The sequence below is a fragment of the Nicotiana attenuata genome, chromosome 2, assembly GCF_001879085.1.
Source record: "Nicotiana attenuata strain UT chromosome 2, NIATTr2, whole genome shotgun sequence".
Classification (NCBI taxonomy): domain Eukaryota; kingdom Viridiplantae; phylum Streptophyta; class Magnoliopsida; order Solanales; family Solanaceae; genus Nicotiana; species Nicotiana attenuata.
Genome location: NC_031990.1, coordinates 40,538,997 through 40,548,318, shown reverse-complemented (window position 1 = coordinate 40,548,318; position 9,322 = coordinate 40,538,997).

Genomic DNA, 9,322 nt, shown 5'->3' with positions numbered 1-9,322 from the left:
CATGTGGACCATCACATATAATGTCCCACGGTTCTGAATCTTCTGCCATCATAAAATCGTGCATGCGGGTCTTCCACCAGCCATAGTATTGACCATTGAATCTGGGAGGTCTATAGGTTGATTGTCCTTCATCAAAGTTTGGTGGAGCATCCATTAGAGGATCCTTCCTAGGTGTTAGCCTGATAGGAAAACCCGCTCTGATACCAATTGTTAACTTATATGAGTCCACCAAACTATAGAGTGCCTGGTCCTCTATGAGATGATGCCAAGCATGCAGTAAAGACTGAAGGTAAAGAAGGCAGGAGATTTTTTACGTGGAAAAATCCCACACAAGGGGATCAAAAAACCACGACCTACTCTTGTAGGCTTTTAACTCAACTAACTTGTAATCTACCTATTACAAGCCACTTTGCAAAAACCTTATTGCAAAGACTTCAAACTAACTTGTAATACAACCACCACAAGCCACTTTGCAAAAACCCTATTGCAAAGACTTCAAACTAACTTGTGATGCAACCACCACAAGCCACTCTATAACTATCCTAGTTACAAAGGCTTTAAACTTATGACTATCCCTAGTCACAACATAAACTCAGAAGTTCATGAATTTGATTTGTTCCTAAGACAACGCTTCTAAGAAAGCAAACTAGGAATTACAATGACGAACAAATAACAAGATTACAACTCAACTACAGATGTACATAAACTCATTTAGAAACTGATCCTTAGTGGAGTTGTCTTCTTGTTCTTGACACACCAGTAACTTCAATGCCGGATGAATACTTTTGTTTCTTGAGAGAATATCACTGAATGCATGAAGAATGGTGTGTCTTGCACCAGGTTGTTTTATCACAAAAGATAGCACAATGGATAGTGATGTCAACTCTTGGTGTACGCTTCTTCCCAATGAGAAGTGACTGATGTACTGTCTGCACAGCCACTTCTGGGCTGTTGCGTTCCAGCTGGATAGTGGACTTTGTACTTCTGTTAGGACACACCAACGAACCAGGTCCTAGTTGTGTTCCTCTTCTGTGACAGTTGCCAGATGGTCACTTTCTTCTGTCACGTTCCAGCTGTGTACTTGACTTGTACTTTTGTCAGAGAACCCTAAGGGACCAGGTCCCTGTTGTGATCCTCTTTGTACGGTTGCGGTCAGTCACTCAGTTGCTTGTGTTTCTCCCTTTGTTGATTTTCAAGCTTCGACCAGTTCACATGAAATATACATCATGTGCGCCAGGTGCTCTATCTGGTTCTTCATGACAAGTTTGTTAGATCATCAAAACATAAGAAGCATAAGGCTAAGACATTGAAAATCCATCACCTGTAAAGTAACCAAGCAAGGCGATTAGGAATATTCCAATCCTAACCGCAAATTCGTTCCCGATACTCAGGTTCATGATCTTGCTCTACTCAATCCTCTATGCAATCTAGAATTCCCTCTCCCGAGTTCTATCCTAGATTCGTAGATAGTATTCAATTGGTGATCAAGCAATCAAATAATTAAGTGCAAGATTGAATAAATAAACCAATATGATATAAAATAACAAAAATAATTCAAGCTTCAAACTACAACGTTCATGTAGCACCCCCACAACTCTAGAACTAATAAACTATGAAACTAAAAGAAGAGAATAGAAGAAAAACTAGTTAGAAGCCTCCTCCATGCGTGGTGTGTGTTCTCCCATGTAAATTCTCCTTCAAAGTATATTAGATATCTTCCAAATTAGACCTCTTTTATATGAGTTGGAACCTTATAAAGCCGAAACAATATTGTACCGGGCAAAATAGGAAAACCCCACGCCCCAGCATCCAGACCAGTGCCTAGCGCTGGCCTAGCGCTGAATACACTAAGTTTCCGCATAATTTCTTGTGTTGCCGGTGCGATGCTATGCTTGGACTGAATTTCGCTTCTGCTGATGTTCACGTGATGCCTCTTTCTCTCTTCTTTTCCCTTGGTTTTATCTCTTTGTTTATATCATCATTAACCATGAAAGCAATCATTACTCCCATCATTATGCTCCCACTTTGGATTCTCTTTCTTTTTTCCTTTTTTTTCTTCCGTATTTTATTCAATTTTGGTCCAAATCTCTTCATCTTCATACTACTTTATTCTTACACAGTTAATATATGATATTAAGCATAAAGTAATATAATTAACACTCAAAAGACAATTAAAAGCAGTGTTTTAAAAGGTAGAAGCGTGAGGCGGAGCGTTTTACTTAATACGGGGCGAGGCAAAAGCCTCGAGACATGGGGCGTAAGCCCCACAGATCTTTAATTTTTTAAATTTATGAATTAATAATATAGCATTATAACACAATAAAAATATAAAAGATGCATTAAAAGTTCAAAAAATTAAAAATAATTAAATAAACTCATATAAAATAAAATATTTAGCATGTTTTACAAGTATAAATAATGCAATATTATTAAAGTTACTATGAAATATAAATTAACTATAACCTCTTAACTTTCAAACAATTAAAAATTATAATTTCTTATAAAATATTATCAAACTACATGGTTTACCTCTTTAAAAGTAAATACTCAAGTAATTTTATCAACATTGTAATTTAAAATATCACTCCTTCATGGGTAAATATAAAATTATTTTTAAATAGTAAAATAAGAAATGTATGACAATTTTGAGAGACATAGAACTAAGACATTAATATTTATCAAGTAAAGACATAAATTTTGGTTATCTATCTTTAGAAGAAATATTCAACTGATATCCACCCTCACGATATTTCAATTAGTAAATATGCAATACTATGGTTCGTTATTTGAGTTATTCACAATTTTTATATTACTGTAGATAAAAAAGAACTTAAATCATTCATTTGTTAAAGAATTTTAAGAGTCAACGGTGCAAATTAATGAATTCAACACATGATTTGCATAGGCAATATCAGGCGAGTCCTGAGCGTTGAGCGTTAGGTGTGTTTAGGGTGCACAGTCAGGCGTTTGGGGCCGTAAGTCTCACGGAACTAAGCCCCACACATGAGTCTCATAGCGTTTTGATAGTGTCCCGCCCCGGGGCGAGTCCTAGAAAAACCTTTTTAAAACACTGATTAAAAGTAATAGAATGTGAGGCAACAACGATTAAATATATGCATTTTTAGCCGAACATCAACTATCCAATTAGCTGCTTAATATTTGGATTGAACATTCTTTTTGTGTTTATCTCTGACGAGTGGTTATCCCAACTTGCAAATGCAGGATTGATTCTTCTAGATTAACTTAAGCATTATCATTATAGATATTTAGATCATTTCTAAAATTCAATTAACTAGAGCTTGCTACAAGTGAGTGTAGAAGTCTCTCTTGACAAATATATATACCTCGTTGTGCTTGTCATTTTGAGGCAAACGAGTTGGGAATTAGAGTTCTCTCAAAAAAAATTATTCTCTCCTCTAGTGTTTTTTTGTGTTATAACAACTGTGAATATTATTACCATACCAGCCAACATGAACATCAATACACCTAAGTAGAACCTAAACACACATCTACCTACGAGGAAGGTTTATGTGTGGAAAATTTAGGCCTCCAGAATAACACTAAGTACACAAAATTCTTTGTAAAACAGCATTACTACTTCTAGCTTTTCTCGACACACTAAGGAATTCTACTCTATCTACTAATTCTTTTTTTATCTGATCTATAACTGTCTCAATATGTACATTTTGACTCCCGAAAATTATCCAGTTCCTCGCCCTCCATGTATGATAAATTATTGCTCCCCAGACTGCTGTTATTAACTCCTTTGTGACCTTATGCCAATGCTTCTTCCTGATTACTTCCATCACCAATTTCACCTCTCCAGCTTGCAGCTGGATGCCCAACTAGTCTCCTAATGCACATCGTAGTTTACCAGACTATTCACAATCTGCAAACAAATGTAGGGAAGTTTCTGTACTTTGAGTTGAGCATAGACTGCACGCAGGGCTATCTACTAGGATATTCAAGTGGTTGAGTCTTTCCTTTGTAGCCTATTTCGCACTGCTAGCCAGAGAATGAATCTATGTTTTGGTTGTGCAAATGCTGTCTAGACTAGTTCACTAATTCTCAACCTTGCTTGCATGCCTATAAGGGCATTATAGCTGAGGAAAATAGAGTATCTTCTTGTTGAACTCAGTGTATATCTTCAATTAGTAAACCAATTGATCATGCTACTTTTGATGGAATTTATTTTCTTCCAATACCAGCTACAACTCATGGGGAGATTATGCATCAATATATTGCTACCATTCTTCAATATAGGTCGTGAACCCATTTAGTCCATAGAGAATCCTGTTTTTCAGCCAATTGCCATATTAATTTGCCAACATATGCAATATTCCAATTCCTACACCCTTTGATATTCAGTCCTCCATGCTTTTTTGGCACACATATTCTATCCTAAGATACAAGTGAAGGTTTCTTCCCTTCAGTGCCCCCCCCCCCACCCCCAAAAGTACCCCCTACATAGTTTATCTACCTCTTTTAGGACACTATGAGGCAGTATGAATACAGCACCCCAGAAATTATGAATAGAGAATATCACTGCATTGATGATTTGCAACCTTCCAACATAAGATAACTGTTTAGCATACCCATTCTGAATTCTTTGAGTGATCTTCACAATCAGCTGATGACATTCTAGTTTGTTCCATTTTTTAGGAGAAAGTGACAATCTCAGGTACCTTATAGGAAAGGCCCCTAGTGAAAATCCAGTGATGCTTAGCAGAGTTGCCTTTGTATGGTCAGCTTCTCCTGCTATGAAGATGTTTGATTTCTCCATGTTTTCTATCAATCCTGTGACACTTGTGAAGTGATTTAATGCCTCCATAACTCTCCTAACAGATTGCTCTTGGCCTTTGCAAAATATCATCAAGTCATCAGCAAATACCAAATGTGTATGCTTTAGGTGCTTACACATTGGGTGGTTTTTGAAGTCAGGCGGGTCGTTCATACACTTGAGTACTCTAGACAGGTACTCCATGACTAAGACAAATAAAAGAGGAGACATGGGATCCCCCTTGCCTCAGTCCCCTTTTACCTTCAAAGTAGTCATGTCCCTCTCCATTGACTATTATAGAGTACTTTGGAGATGTTACACACTCCATCACAAGCCTAACAAACCTCACTAGAAAACCATAACCTACCAGTGCTTCTTCCACAAACTCTCAACTCACCATATCATAAGCTTTCCTGAGATCAATCATCATAAGACACCTAGGAGTAGTTTTCCTATTATAGTGCTTGAGAATATCATGGCAAATTAACACATTATGAACCATAGATCTGCCTTGTACAAATGCTGCTTGGTTCTCTGCAACTATCTGACTCACATCTTGCTTTAACTTCAAACAGATCAGCTTTGAGATGACCTTATATATTACATTACAACAACCAATGGCCTGAATTGACTAGCATTTTAAGGGTAAGTCACCTCTGGTATAAGGGCAATATTGGTGGCATTGATTTGCTTCGGCAATTGTCCAGTTTGAAAGAACTCCGGTACTGCCTCAGTGATATCCTTGCCTATGACCCTCCATGCAGCTCTGTGGAAGGCACTCCCATAACCATCCGTCCAAGGACTCTTATTGATATCAATACTGAACAATGCCTTCTTCACCTCCTCAATGGTGAACGGTTCCAAAATCTTTAGTTGCTGGTCAATTGTCAGCAGGGGCCCATTATTAAGGAATCCTTTGAAGGTGTTCACTCTTTCTTCACATGTTTTCTCTAAAAGGTCTTCATAATACTGCACAAAGATCTTGGCTATGTTTTCCTGTTCTGTTTGCATACATCTTGCAGCATCCTTCAGCTGTGTGATGGCTTGCTTCAACTTCCTGTGTTTGATAACTAAATGAAAATACATGTTGTTTTCATCACCAAGCCTTATCTAGTTAGCCTTACTTCTTTGTTGCAAATAAAGTTCTGCTAAGTAAGAAGATTTCCTGAGTTTCTGATACTTCTTCTTTTCAGTTTGTTGTAATTCAAAGATATCTGGATCAAGATGAAGTTGCTCTTGAATATTCTACAATGCAGTTCAATCCTCATTAGCTTCAGATACTATGTTCTTGAAGCTTTGAGTATTTAGCTTCCTCAATTCTCTTTTTAGCATCTTCATTTTCCTTACCACCTGAAACATTTTGCAACCATCTATCTTATTTTCCATCCTGCTTCAACCACCTTCAGAAATTGTTCATGCTCAGACCATACATTATAATATTTAAATGTTCTTTTTGTCTTTCTACTGCTATCTTCAAATATAATCTTTATTGGGCAGTGATTACTTATGCCCTCAGGTAAGTAAACAGCCTTACAGTTGGGCATATTTTGTAGCCACTCAGCATTGATGAACATCCAGTCAATTTTAGAGAATACTCTCTAGTCAGAGGCTTTATCATTCCAAGTATATCTCAGGCCATTATGTTCTAACTCCATCAAACCACAGGTGTCTAAGTAGGTTTTGAAATTTATAACTTTTGCCCATATAAGAGGATTCCCTCCCAGTCTATCTTCACTACTTAGAACAGAGTTGAAATCTCCAACCACAAGCCAAGGCAGCCCACTCTTGTTTCTTTGTGTTACTAACTCAGTCCATAGTGTTTTCCTCTCATCCTTTGTGTCAAAAGGAATATAAAAAGGAGATGATACGAGTTGTCTGTGTGGGGATGTATTTAACCTCACAAGTCATTATCTGTGAATCTATAGTGATAGAACAATTTTATAGAAGTCTGGTCTGCATCCAATTAATACTCTCCCATTATAGTGAGCATCTAGATTAGTGATATATTGTCACCCTTCAAAAATCTTAGTGGCTATGTCAACAATCTTATTTTTCTTTACTTTAATCTCCAGCAATCCCACCATTCCTACTTCCTCATTTCTGCAAAGGGATTTTACTTCCCTCTGCTTATTTGGGGCATTAAGCCCCCTTATATTCCAACACATGATCCTAACCATTCCCAGATATGGGAATAGTTCGACCACCCTCATTCCCATCTTGGCCAATCCTGTTGTCAGAGCTGCTTGATCACGCCCAACTATGCCTTATAAAAAGGACAATGCGGTCGTTGCAAATATAATCCGGTTTACAAGTCCGGAGTCGAATCCCACAGAGAACTAAGGTTTGGCTACAGCTGTTCACTATCACCAAGAAGACAAGCTTGAACAATTCCTAACTTATAGATATTAAGATTCTTCTGTTTAACTAATTAACTAACAAATTAAAATAGTAAATTAACAACTAACGATACTGAGGGCTAGAGAAAAAATTAAGGAGGTCTAGAGTTATGATTTTCCCAATTATCGGAGTCCTTCCCGCTATGTCTTCTATAATTTTGCCTAAGTATTCTCTACCGATCATGAGCACTCTTATTACCGTAAATCTCTCCCGAGTAATTACGACAATTTGCTAGACGCACTCTCCCGAGCTACGCTAGCTGGCTTTTAATAAAAGCTCACTTCAGATCGCACCCAAGGCTTCGTTATCCCTAATCCCGCCTTTAAACCCTCGGTTATTGATCCCTTATATACTCTGGGAGTGGTGTTGTTCAACAATCACCTAAATATGCACTCTCTCCCGAGTTATGCATACTAAATAGGCACAGCTAATTGAGAGCTCTTCAATCAACCAGAATATAAATGTAGTTGAACAAATAGAGAAAAGCTATGGCTCAATTATATAAAAGCATAACAAGAATTTATCCTACAAAAGGTTCTATCAAACTCTAGATAACAAATTAGCTATTCATAATAGTATGTAAAACTACAATACTAAAAGTCATAACCAACAATGAAAAAAATAGGAAGAGGAAGGAAAAAATTCGTAGAAGAATTCTCCGCCTTGCTCCCAATGTGTTCTTGCCTCCAAGGGTGTTGTCTAACCCTAAAGTAGTGTCTCTCCGCCTCCTTAGGTCTAATTTGTGTCCAAAATATGTTCTCCTCTTGTTCTTGGCCGGCCTCCTTTGTTTAATATAGGGTTTAGGACTTAAAATCCCATGTTTTGCACTTCAGTCCCTGAAATTTTCGCTTCCTGCCGCGGTTTTGCCGCGGTCGCGGTGGAACCGCGGCCAAACATGCCCTCTGATTCTTCAGTTGTCCGCGACCATCTTCTACCGCGGTTCTGCCATGGTTGCGGCAAAACCGCGATTTTTCACCCTTTTCCGTTTGGAATTTGGAAAACCGTAAAACATGAAAGTTGTAGCCCTTTGAGTTAGCTTTCCAACCATATATTGTGGAGCCCAAATGGAGTTCTACGCAAAATGTTATGTCTATTTTACTAGACAGTACACAATATGCCTCCTCAAGTCTTCGTTCGTACTTAATTATCAAATTTGACCTCCGAACACGATCCCGGCTTAATTCCTTGAGCTTTTACTCAGAATTCAAAGCTTCAAATCACTTAAATTCATTCCATAACATCTATATAGCTCGGAATCACACCTACAAGGCATAAAACACACAATTAGTGCAAAACACTAGCGATTAAAGCGCAAACTCAATTAAAGTGCAGTAAATTCGAGTGTAATAAGCGGCTAAAATATGCAATTATAGCCTATCATCACTGCTAGTTGTCTGTTGTAGCACATGAAAAAAGAGTTGTTCTCAACCAACTGATGTTGAGTCTTGGACTGTTGGGTAGCTTGTCTCTTAGGGGTAACCCAGTTAGTTGTAGTTTGATCCTTCTGTGCCCTCACCACTAAGTTTAGTGGTTGGTTCTCCTTGTTGGCATCTCCTTGTTGTTTCTCTCCTCTAATGTTTCTCCAACATTATTTACTTACTACTAGTTGGTTTTTGGGTGATGTTTTATACTTTAATACCACACAAGAGGGGGGTGATTTGTGTGGTACCCAATTTTCGCTTAACTGAACTATAGAAGGACCTGGTTCTTCTATGTGTTCCAACTACTACTGTTTGCGGAATAAGAATTAAAGAAAATAAAGAACACAGAGATTTTTACGTGGAAAACACCTGGCTCAAAAGGTGAAAAAACCACGACCTATTACTCAGTAGGATTTTTCCAAACTTCCACTAAAATCACTGAGCCAAAACAGCATTTACAAAACTCTTTGTAATCCTAAGGATTAACTCTAATCCCGTTGTGGCACACAGCCTCAACTGTTGCGACAACTTCAAGTTAACTCTAACTTGAACACTCAAGGTACCTAATACAATTGCTTCTATAAAAGTTGAAAGGTACAATGTAAAATCACCTACTACAATTGAACTAGAATAAAAGGATAGACACTTGGAACTGGTTCTTCTATCTTGTCTCAAGTAGCTTCAGGATTGCACGCTTGAATCACACATAAGTTGCTTGCAAAAT